The following is a 12,590-nucleotide window of genomic DNA, read 5'->3' as shown; positions in this document are numbered from 1 at the left end:
TAATTGGTCTTGAAAAAGTGGTATTGAGACATCCCTAATACATACAGTATGTGGTGGCATTGGCAGGTAGCCTTTTGCAAGGAACTGGAAAGTTTCCTATTATGTCTTTTTGCATGCCATGTAGATCTATTATTATTATTTTTATACAGGATTTATATAGCACCAACAGTTTGCACAGCGCTTTACAAAATAAGGAAGACATAACAATTACAATACAACTCAAGACGAGATGGTAAGGAGGGCCCTGCCCATGAGAGCCTAAAATCTAAGAGGGAGCGGCAAGTGATACATGAGGAGGTAGCTGTGTGGGGATGAATTGTTTGAGAAAGAGATAGTTCAGTGTCTAGTTGAGGTGTGATAGGCTTCCATGAAGAGATACATTTTTAGTGATCACCTAAAAGCAATCAGAGAAAGAGATAGATGGAAAGGTTGGTGTTAGAAGTTCCAAAGAAATAGAGAGACTCTAAAGAAGTCCTGGAGGTGAGCATGGGAGGAGTTTAAGAGGGAGCTAAAGAGCAGGAGGTCTTTGGGAGGAGCGGCAGGATGGTTAGGGTGATACTTTGAGACCAGGTTTGAGATATAGCCAGGGGCAGAGTTGTGGATGGCTTTGTAAATGGTTGTTAATATTTTGAATGTTATCTTTTGGGAAGTTGTAATCCAGTGGAGGGATTGGCAGAGGGGGGTTGCATACGGAAAAAGAAAACAAATGGAAAAAGATTTGGGTGTCATAGTAGACCACAGATTGAACAATAGTATACAATGCTAGGCTGCTGCAAACAAAACTAGCAGAGTAATGTTGTGTATGAAAAAGGGAATGTACTATAGAGACAAAGCAATCATTTTGCCACTTTATAGATCACCGGTTCGGCCTCATCTGGAGTATGTGGTTCAGTTTTGGTCACCGATCCACAGAAAGGATGTCCTGGAGCTGGAGAGAATTCAGAAAATGGCAATGAAACTCATTACAGGGTTGGAGGACCAAAGCTATGAGACGAGGTTGCTAAATTTGGACTTGTTCACATGAGGCGATTGAGAGGGGATATGCTTTTAATGTACAAATTGTTTGGTGGTGATGGCAACATCAGCAGTAAACTTTTTACAGTAAAATCCATAACAAGGACTAGAGGCCACCACCTAAAATTGGTGGAGAAAAGATTTAACCGCAGTCAGAGAGGTTAGGGTCTGGAACTCTCTGCCATCAGCTAAGAGTATTAAACCATTCACAAATCGATTAGATACTAGACATGTGCGATTCGTTTCGTTCCGAATAGAAATTCGGACAAATTTTCGGAAAATTCGGACATTCGGATGTATCCGAATTCCGAATTACAGACATAATGAATGCAAACGAATCCGAATTTCCATTTCCGAAATTCGGTAGCGTTCGTACGAATGTTCGTTTCGTTTTCTGTTCTTACTCGTTTCTTATTAGTTTCGTTCGTTGGAGCAAAGTGACATTAGAGAAGGAGAAAAATATTTTTTCCCCCTCAAATGTCACTTTTGCTGCAAACGAATAAGAAACGAATAAGAACAGAAAACGAAACGAACGTTCGTACTAACGCTACCGAATTTCGTCCGAATCCGAATTCCGAATCCGAATTGACTTTCACACCCGAATCCTGAAAAACGAAATAACACAAATCCGAATTTAAAACAAAACGAAACTAAACAAATTTTTTGGCAGTGCACATGTCTATTAGATACCTTCCTCAGAGACTGTAACATACAGGGGTACAGGTACACTCAAATACTAGACCACACAGGGATTTTTATACACACGCACAACAGAGACACACACGCAGTTGATGGGCCTATGTCTTTTTTCAAACTCAAATACTATGTAACTTTGTAACTATGTTGATAAGTCATGTACTATTGATTCAAGAGGATTTCACTAGCAGATGTTTGAAGTAAGGTTAAGATTTTTAATTTGTATGTGATTGTTTAATATATTTAACATAAGACAGGACTCCTTGTTCTAGGTCAATGTCTTAAAATGGATCAGCATGACAGTAGAATGTCCAGAATTAGATATTAGCAAAAGAGACGTCCATATTTCTCTAAACATAGATATTTTTATGAAACACTGCCTCCCCCAAACTAAAAAAAGGAATATCAGATCACTGCAATACTTACCAGACCAGACCTGTCCTGAGCAAACATCTACTCATTCTTTGGGGTTGAAGGATACCCAGCATCACTTGACCCAGAAGAATAAAGTAAAACTGTGAGTTCAGGCTGCCATGGACCCACCCCCTGCGCTCACAGTGCATTTATGCAGAGAGCTACCCTGATATCATGATGTCAGCGCCACTCTCTGCATCATCTAGAACTGTCTACTCACTCAGTCTTCTCCATAATTCACCAGCTGGAATACATTAAATTACAGGTATTATATAAAAAATGCATACAATATTGTGGGGGACTTCAATAGGAATAGTGGAACCAAGTTGGGGGAGGAGGGAGTCTGGAGATGGGTTATAATACAATTTCAGTTATCACTTACCTGTGTATAATGATAGAGACTGAGTAACTGGGCCATTGCATGAGTTGTATGGAAACGGGTGTCACCAATAAATCCAGCCACTTCCCCATGTTTCCTACAGGAATAGTTAGGAGCCCCCATCTTTTCCCCAGACAATATCCGCAAGACATATCTCAAGGTTATTTTTGGATCTCCACATGTATTAAAGATATGATAACCGAGAGTAACATTGGGCAGAAGATCAGGGTCTTTATTAATCTCATCAACAGCAAATATCAAGGCCAGGATGCTTCTGTATTCCTCAATGTTAATGCTATAAACACATTATATAAGAATTACATGGACAATAATTTACCAAAAGTAATTAGAACTAATGATTGCAGTTATTAGTGTGATGAAAATCTTTACCATGAAGAACTAATGGATAAGAACTTTTTAATGTAACAGTGTGGCCACCAGAGAGTTTGTATAACTACATGTACAATTATGTTGTATTTGTCCTTTCTATAGATGTAAATCCATGACAGCACTCAGTGAAGCTGATATGGATTAAGTGCCAATGAGGAAAAATAAATTGCACAGTAATAATAAAATCCCATTTTATACAAATGTAACATGGCATGAAATCACAGTAGGACAATATACATGTTGTACAAGTGGGTTACAAAAAAAAATGAAGATACACAAAGGGAAGAAAAACCGTGAGTGAGGTGAAACCACCCAAAAAGGTGTTAGAGTAAGGGACTGCTTGACCACACGTAATAACACCATTGACCAGCTAGTTTTGAAGATCTCTAGGATTGAAATACATGTGACAAACTGTTGAGTTTGCCTAGCCCATTTCTTTCTGGCTTATACTGAGGAGGTTCACACACCATGTAGAATGTTGCTGTTAAGATATAAGTTTTGTGATTTTAGCATTGTTTGTTACTGAATAAAACATTGTATTGTTTAATAAATGTCTGTTTTGGGCTAACGTTAAAACCCCATTCTGATTCGATCTACTGTGTTTCTCACATGTGATAACACATTTTAAGGTTTTGCATATATACCCAAACAAACATAACAACATGAATGCAAGATTGAATTCATGTTGGAGTGGGAGTCCTGAGTCAGTACAGGGACATGTCATGAGTCTAAGTAGGCACTAAGAAAGGGAATGTGGAAGGACCCCAGGTCTGTTTGTCCTTGCTCAGGATCTGATTAGGTTGTATCAGAGAACATTTCGTTTTCCCAAAGTGACACTAAGTTTGATTCTATTGTACCATGAGGTATATGAAAAACGGACATCATCTCTCTTAAATTGTTCTATTTCCTTGGTGAAAAAACCTAAGCATGCTCTCTATTATAGTGTGATAGATGATATTTTGTGTCTAGTAACATAAGATGAGATAGTATGTGTTTCAGGTCAGACATCTCATACCAGGGCTTTTTTATACTTTCTATACACTTGTGGCTTTATAATGACACCATTTTCAGAAAGGATCAAACATTAAACATTCACTCTGTCTCCAAAGATGAAAAGAGATATAAACTTTTCATTGACTTGCATTTTCCTACAATTTTCACACACATGTACTTACAATAAACATAGTATGGATGATCCATGAGCAGATTTGTTCTCAATAGTTGTGGAGTGAGCAGAGACTAGACCCCCGATAATTATGTCTCCTTCTTGGTAATACTCATACTCAAACACAGGCTTTTTGGCAAAAAGTCTACAAAGTGAAGCTGAACTCTGAGCTATTACTGCTCCAAAATATGTGATGAGGAGAAGAGTCATCAGGTAAGAGGCAGAAAGCACAGCACACCAAATCATGTTGTATAGAGAGGACAGGAGACCAACTCATGTTGTATAGTAAATGTCACAGAGTATTCTAACAGGCAGCCCTGCTCATCCCCTGAACAGCAGTGGGACACACAATAACCAGCTCTTTATATACAAAAAAAGAGACAGTTTTAGGCTTAGATCTCCAGCAGCACAATATTGAACAGATAAAAATGATTGCAGCCTAGCATCAGGAATAAATTTGCTGCTACTGAACTAACATAGGAAAAATTGTGCTAAACAAATTTATTTTGTGCTCAGAATATTTTCCCTCCAATAATATAAACTCATTAAAAATTGTCTCATGTGTCAAACCGTAATAAACAATAAGATTACATTAAATTGAACATTTGTACAATACTATTTCAATTTAACTCTAATAAAAATAAAAAATACATGCAAATGTTAACACAAAAGAAAATGTGAAACAACCGTATGACCCTAACTTGAAATAGTCTGGATCTGGATGAAATACAACAAGCCACCAAATGTGTGGCTTCATGAGGCCAGTATAGAGTAGCTAGGAGGGGGAGCCTCTTGCCAGTGAAACCACGATCCACAGAGCAATGAGATTGTCTTGATCATGTCATAGTTGCAGCACACATGCATGCAAGCCTTTTATATTTAATTTAATGTTTTTAACAAAGGATTTTGAAATAAAGATATGAGAGGTTCTGGTTTATAAGGGAATATGGGGGGTCCATCTCAGTCTGCACCTGCCACTTTAGGAATGTGGGACATAGTTTGAGTAAAGGAGATGGTCAGTAGTGGAAATGTTACTGCCTAGAGTGCTATTGACCTTCTATTTGTTAAGGGGTCATATCAGTCTGATGAGTGGCTCTGATCACAATGTATTGACTCTTTATTGGATTTACAACATTATTGAACCTTATCTTTTTTTATTCTATTTTGCATTTAAATTTGCAAATCTGTCTGGGTTCAATTTATGGAGGGTAGTTTGTTGCTGCTTGAAATCTGCAAAAAACCCAATTTAGCAGTTATCCCTATTAAAGTTTAGTGAGGGGCATTGAAATCTTTGGCGAACATTTAACAAAGCAAAAAAAATAAAAATACAGCAGGGAGACGGTCTGGTAACTATGACATTGAGGGTAACATTGGAAAAACATGAATCATTTAAATTGTGTGCTTCACTCATTCATGTGCTACACACACAATCACATCATAGGATTGGACCTGATGGACCTGTGTGTTTATTCAACCTCACCTACTATGTAATTATGTGCTTGGGAGAAGCATTTCAGCAGTATGTGGTGTGATGGTTGCAGTCTCATATCCTTCTACTGCCATCAATATGTAATGATTGTACTCTCAGCCCCAACCTGTACAGAGATTTCCTAGCTTGCAGGATAGGAATCTAAGTGCTAGCAGCCTCACTTTACAGCAGAGCCACTCTCCCTGGCACTCCATCTTGGGTCAGCTTTCCAATCTAACACGCAAGGTCAGCTTCAGGCCAAAATGAAGACATCCTTTTGTAGCCACATGCAGGCCTTCCCTAGGCAGCAGGTGTAAGAAGAGCTGAAGCAAACAATAACACTGGGCTTAGGGAAGACCAAATAAACACCAAACTATCCGTTTGGTTTAGGATGTTTACAGCTCAGTAGAGCTAAATTTGTGGAGTCGCCCGGCTTAGGGTAAGGTGGTAACACTCTCATACACTTAAAAAGTAGTAAATTTGCCGAACATAAGAAGGCCCTATTTGGACTAGGGATATAACTATGTATTGCTGCAAAGTAGTCTGTAACATAGCTGCAGTTTGAATGCTCTCTTTTTTCTCAGTTCTATATACCCAGGATTGGATTTATACTTCCCGCCCAGTAGTCCAGCTGTCTTGTGTTGCCCATCCCATGCCTCAGCAAACTAGGTAATTAATATTGCACTAATAAGATCACATGTTAAAGCTGCACATACAAAATAAGTACAGGAACACAAAGCAAACGAAGGTATAATTCAAGGTATGTGAAAGGCAATAAAATATTGTACTCTCATCTGCCCACAGAAATTCAGAGCAAACCTACAGCTGTGCATTAGAAAAGTTTCAGGAACTGAACAGCACCATTGACACAGTTGAGGCTCCAGATCAATCTGCAGAGCTTCCCCACTGTGAAACTCAGGCAGGTGTTGGAATGCCAGCACCCTGAATAGCAACTTGTTCCACTGTGTTCCTTCTCAATGTAATTTGAGGACACTGGTGTACATTTGTCTACTTACTGCTAGGGTAGCTTATAGGCAACACATTTCAGGAACCCCCATCTATTTCCAAAACCACACAAGGTACGTTTAGACTAGAGGTGGAGAGACTAAAATAGAGAGCTTCCTGATCTGGGCAAGTACACCCAGAGCCAACAGCTAGAAGAGTATGACAAACTAAATCCCTACTTTACTAGCATTTGGTCTCTAGGCACAGCACACCATTCCACCAGCAAAAATGCAAAACAAAACTTGTGCAGGGGCTGTAGTATTGTGAACACAACCGGATTATCCTGGTAGGTGGGGTTATCTTTACAAGACTTTTTTTATACAATGGAATGTGGTACATACTGTATATTAAACATTAGTTCCCCCCCTCCCTTCATCCCCTTCCCTCCAATCCATTACCTTCACCCGCATCACCCCCTTTCCCTTTTCCCTCAATTCTCTCTTCTGATACAAGACTTTAATGTGCAAATAGTAAATGATTAGAAATATTTGATGCATAATTATCAGAATCCAGAACACCCCCAGGTGGTGCTGGAGCCAGGTCCTGCAGTTCCTGTGCTCGCCTGCGGGTGTCTCCAGCAGCCAGGAACTGTCAGGAACAAGACCACCACTGGGTGATGCTGGAACCTGCAGCTCCAGTACTCACCTGCGGGTGTGCTCCAGCTGCCAGTGATCATTGCATCACCTGGTGCTTCCTGGGAGGGTATTTAGTCCCTCCCTGCAGTCAGGATGTCGGCTCAGTATCTTGTCGCTTTCCCCTGACTGAGTTCTGTGTCCTGCAACCTGAGACCCTTATGCAATCCTTAACCCTTCCTGGTTACCAGTTCCTGTATCCTGAGCTCCAGTATCCTGTAGCCTTACCCTGATATCTGCCATGCAGTCCTGAAACCCTGACACCTGCCTTGCAGTTCCTAACCCTGTTCCTGTTTGCTGTTCCTTCTGGCTGTAGGTGTGTTTTTGTTCTATTTGAGTTTTGTCATTTCACTGCTTGTGCTAGCTTGTCGGTCTTGGTGGGGTTTGTAGTTTCCTGTTTGCTGTGTAACAATAAACCGTGTGCATAACCTCATCCAGTGTGGTCGCACTAATTTGGTCTTCTTGCGTAGGTACCTGCATGTGGTGTGGGGATATCCGTGCACGGTACCCTGACAATAATGTCAAGTTAATTTGTAATATTATTCATTTACTGGTTTTATGCAGGGGAGTATAATCTAATCTTATCTTTTGTGTTGATATATGAGTAAGGTCAGTATACTTTTCAATGCTAAGTAGGAATAACTGGATGTGTGCATTTATAGTTGCTTCTCCCACATACCCTCCTAATCTGCAATTAAGCCCCATTAAGGGGCAAAAGATGGGAGAGAGACATCTGGGTGGGGTGTCAACATTTGCACTGGAATAAAGTTGTTTTAAAGCCTCATCGAAGTGGTGTGTGGCTTTGAACTAATTGGTCTGTGACACATTACTGGAGTCATGTCGGAAGATGGCTGGCCACTTCCACCGTAGTGTGAAAGACAGCCATCTCCTCAGGATGGAACAGAGGGAGGAAGGCAGACCTAGTGGAGCACTGCTTCAAACAACATGTGGGGAGGAGGTAGAATTCGACCTTAGTTATGTTGTAGCATATTCTGAAACAGAAGGTCATTCATGCCAAGGTGAATGAACATAACATTGGCACATGGAGACCATTAGGCACGGAGGATTGGGCCATAATGGGCCAGGTTGTTGAAGTTCTAAAGCCGTTCCGTGCTGTCACAGAAAATCTGAGCCAAGAAAACACAAGCATAGTTCAGGTCATACCCCTCTTCACACTTCTGAACAACAAGTTAGAGGCCTTCCTGTCCTGTTGGGAACTATTGCCTGGTGGCCCTCTACAAGACGTTTTGGCACTGATAAGGAAGCTAAGGGATAATTTGGTCAGGCACCGGCAAAAGATGATGGACACTCGCCCGGAACGCAAGCTGGCATCCATGTGTGATCTTCAGATCAAGGGCAAGATGGTTGTATGCTGCAATACCCTCACCAGTTGGAGGGATAAACAGATTGAGCAGGTGCTTGAGAGGGAAAGAGGAATGGTAAGGCTGCTAGGATGCCATTAAATGCTGTCAGGAGAAGGTTGAGGTGTGACCTGGTACATAGGTGTGTACCAGGTTGCAAAGAGCTCCTGCCCTGCCCCCCAACCACTGTCCAGAATGAAGGGGTCTTTTCTGTGATGGGAAATATTCTGTTCCCCACGGCATCCAGCTGGCCCCCCAGCTAATGGAGTAGATGGGTTTTTAAAAAATAAACATGCCCAAGCTGCGATACCTGTCCCTCCCTCTGGACATAAATTAAAATGTCCCAGAAAGCCAGAACAATGTACCCCCAAGACCCCAAAACAAGCCTCCTCATTTTTTGTTTTGTTCTGGGTTATCTGACGCCAGCTGTAAAAATGAAAAAAAAATGTCTTGCTCCCTGTAGCTCCCTGGGCCATTGAAAAAAAATAAGGAAAAACTACATTAAGTAAAGAGCCTAAAAAAAAGGTTGTTGCTTGTTTGTATATGTTTTGGGGTTCTTTGAAGCTATTATAAGATGTCAAGAAATCCTGCCTCCCTCCCTGGGCAACTTACACATTTTTTTAAAAAGTACCTAAAAATAATAAACCACAAAAACACAGAAAAAGGTTTGCTAATTGTTGCTTACATAACTTTTTGGGTTCTTCAAAGCTGTTCCAAGATGCTGAGAATTCCTGCCCTGCCTCCCTCAGCAACTCTTTACCACCACCCTCCCTGGATGTCACAGTTGCCTATGCATTGACAGCAGCACATGCTGTAGATTTTTCTGATGCTGTTATTTTTTTAGATTCTTTTTGAAATGTGTGCAAGCTGGCTATTTTTCTCTTCAGGCGGAGAATGTCCACCTTAGCATGCACAGTTTTTCTTAACTCACCAAGCTTGGCGTAAGCCTCTTTGCTCCTGTTGTCGTCACACAATTCTTTTGATTTTTATCTTCCAGAGACATGGCAATTCTCTGTACATATCAATGAATTGTGGCGGAAATGAATACATTTATTGACCATATTTTTCCTACAAGGGTATACATATATGCACAGCACAACACATGCATTTGCCTAATGTTTTCTACGAAATACATGACAAACATGTATTAGCTTACAATTCATGAGAGGAGTGGATATCTAAACATGTTTACACCAAAAGCAAAGTGGTTGCCCATGGCAACAGTTCTGTGAATGTAGACATGCCTCCTTCCAGGTAGCAAGGTAAGAGCCCCCTTCACCTATGCAGTTACTGTATATCATATGGATAGGGTTAGCAGAATATCGTCTTTCAAGATCTTGAAATATTCAGACGTAAATCCGTCTTAGCTCCCGCCAATCCCGTGATAATGTTTAACATTTCCATTGGGGAAATGTCACCAATGAGATGTATTACCTTTGCTAAAGATTCCTCTACTTTCTGATCATCTATGGCATTCACACTGTATAGAGAGCTATAAAACTGCTCCAATACCCCCTTGATCATGACCGGGTCACATACAAGGTTGATAGAGGAGGTGACAAATAGCTGTAGGGGGCTGACTGCCTTTAACCAGACATGCCAGGAGTTTCCCTGCCTTATTACCAAATGTATGATACTGAAAGTCAAAGTAGGAGGATTTTATTTGTTCATAGCTGTCCGCCCATAGGTCAAACCTCTGCTTCGCCTGCTCCCATTACTTCTTTGTGGTTAAAAAAATCTAAGTTAGGTACCTGGTAACTTTGTTTCCAGGAATCTTCCAGGGCAGCATCTGAGAGAAGGGATCCGCCTACCTGAAACAGGAAACACATCATCCCAAATTAGAATAAAAAGGGTGGTCCCTCCTAACCACCTCAGTATTACCATAGAACTGGAGGGCAGAAAGGACCACCAGACGGTAACAATGAAATTCATGTTGAACCACACCACTCAATAAACAGGGCGGGAATCCGTGCTGCCCTGGAAGATTCCTGGAAACAAAGTTACAAGGTACCTAACTTAGGTTTCCCCCAATCATCTTCCAGGGCAGCTTCTGAGAGGATAAACTAGAAATTAGCATACTTTTTCGGGGAGGGGGGCGGGGGGCACTTGCAAGAGCACCTTACTACCAAGAGTCTGATCACAATAGATGGAGGGTAGCTCTGCAGTGCTACTCCAAAGATTGTAACTCAGCTCAGTGACTACCTTACAGATTTTCTCTGGCAAAAACCTAGCTCCTCTGCCCCAGATGAGTCCAAGGCCATTATTGAAACTGGTCATAAACACTTCTATAGGATGACAGGGCGTTGCATGTCCGAAGCCACAAAACATCAGTGTTATGATGTTTGTCAGCCTGAATTAGGCCCTGAAACAGGTCACAAAAATGCTGTAAGGAGTTACAGATGTCCAAGTAGTACCAGAGAAACCTTTTGAAGCCTTGTTGGATTTAGAAGCCAACATCTATCCGATGGATGAAACAGGATAAAAAGAGAGGGATGCTAAACCTCTGTGTGTGTGTGGCTGTACACACTCGGTCATCACCTACATGAGATGCCATGGATTATGGAAGGAAGGCATACATATATACCTATTAGAAATGTGTGATTCGTTTCGTTCCGAATCGAAATTCGGACGAAATTTCGGAAATTCGGACATACGGATATATCCGAATTCCGAATTACAGATATAACAAATGCAAACGAATCCGAATTTCCGTTTCCGAAATTCGGCAGCGGTAGTTCGTTCGAACGTTCATTTCGTTTTCGTTTCTTATTTGTTTCGTTCATTGGAGCAAAGTGACTAGAGGAGAAAAACATTTCCCCCCCCCTCAAATGTTACTTTGCATCAAACGAATGAACCAAACAAATACGAAACGAACGTTCGAACGAACTACCGCTACCGAATTTCGTCCTAATCCGAATTCCGAATCCGAATTGACTTTCACACCCGAATCCCGAATAACACAAATCCGAATTTAAAACGAAACGAAACTAAACATATTTTTTGGCAGTGCACATGTCTAATACCTATATGTGTACACTCACACCCACATATAAAGAAGTTGTATAGTTTGCTCGAGCCTTTTCTAGGACAGCTTGCTGAATGTACTTAGGCTCTTGAGCAAAGACTGTCAATTCCAGGACTTCTGAACTTTTCAGAAGCCAAGGGCTCCCTGGGTAAGTAAGAAGTACTTATCCAGTTAACCGCTAAGTTTAATAAAAATTTATTTCAGTTGTTTGCGCCATTGAATGCACTCACACATCCCAAGAGTTAAGCATAGGAAATTGTCAAGTGAGCAAAACAAATATAACAGAGTGTTTAATCCTTCATTGCATGCACCCTCAGCATCCTGTCTTTCCCAACAGAGAAAAACAGTGCAGCATCTTTGTAGACATTACTGGGCTTGACCTATACTGCAAAGTGCCATGAAGCAAGAAGAGGCAACTGTGAGATAAAACAAATATCATATAGTTGGCCTATGATCCTAAGGTTTGACACACCTCCAATACTATAGGCAGAATAGAGAAGCTGATGTATGGAAAAAACACAAGCAGGTCATCACTGCGGCATACTGAACCTGTTGGGGTAAAAACACCTGACCATGTCGTTGTACCCAATAGACTATTATCTCTAAACGATGCCTAGATTACATGGGTTCAGGCACAACCATAAACCCTAAAGTATGTATCCTGCCTCTTCAGTGATCTTATTTATTATGGCTTGTCCATATCTGCTGCATTCGGGTGTGTGTCCAGAACAATAGTCTCAAATCTCACCTCAGTGTCCGATTCCCGTGCTTCACAAAAATAATCTGGCATGTAAACACATTGCTTTGATTTTTTGACCGTATAACATTTCTCTAAAGCATGTGCCTGAGCATGCAAAATGCCTTCTGAATGCAGAGAGCAGACAGTATTCCTGAGCCATTCACATGCAGGGCAAATACAACCTTGACATCCTCCCCGATATAAGGCCAATTCTCCTCTGTGAAATCGAACAGAATGGAAAAGCATGAAGTTGACCACCTAAAGCCATGCTTGAGGTGGATACAAGACAAAGCTAGTGATAT

The sequence above is a fragment of the Nanorana parkeri genome, unplaced genomic scaffold, assembly GCF_000935625.1.
Source record: "Nanorana parkeri isolate BGI_ZX_2015 unplaced genomic scaffold, ASM93562v1 scaffold2121, whole genome shotgun sequence".
In the NCBI taxonomy this organism is placed as follows: Eukaryota; Metazoa; Chordata; class Amphibia; order Anura; family Dicroglossidae; genus Nanorana; species Nanorana parkeri.
This window is presented reverse-complemented; position numbering follows the sequence as displayed.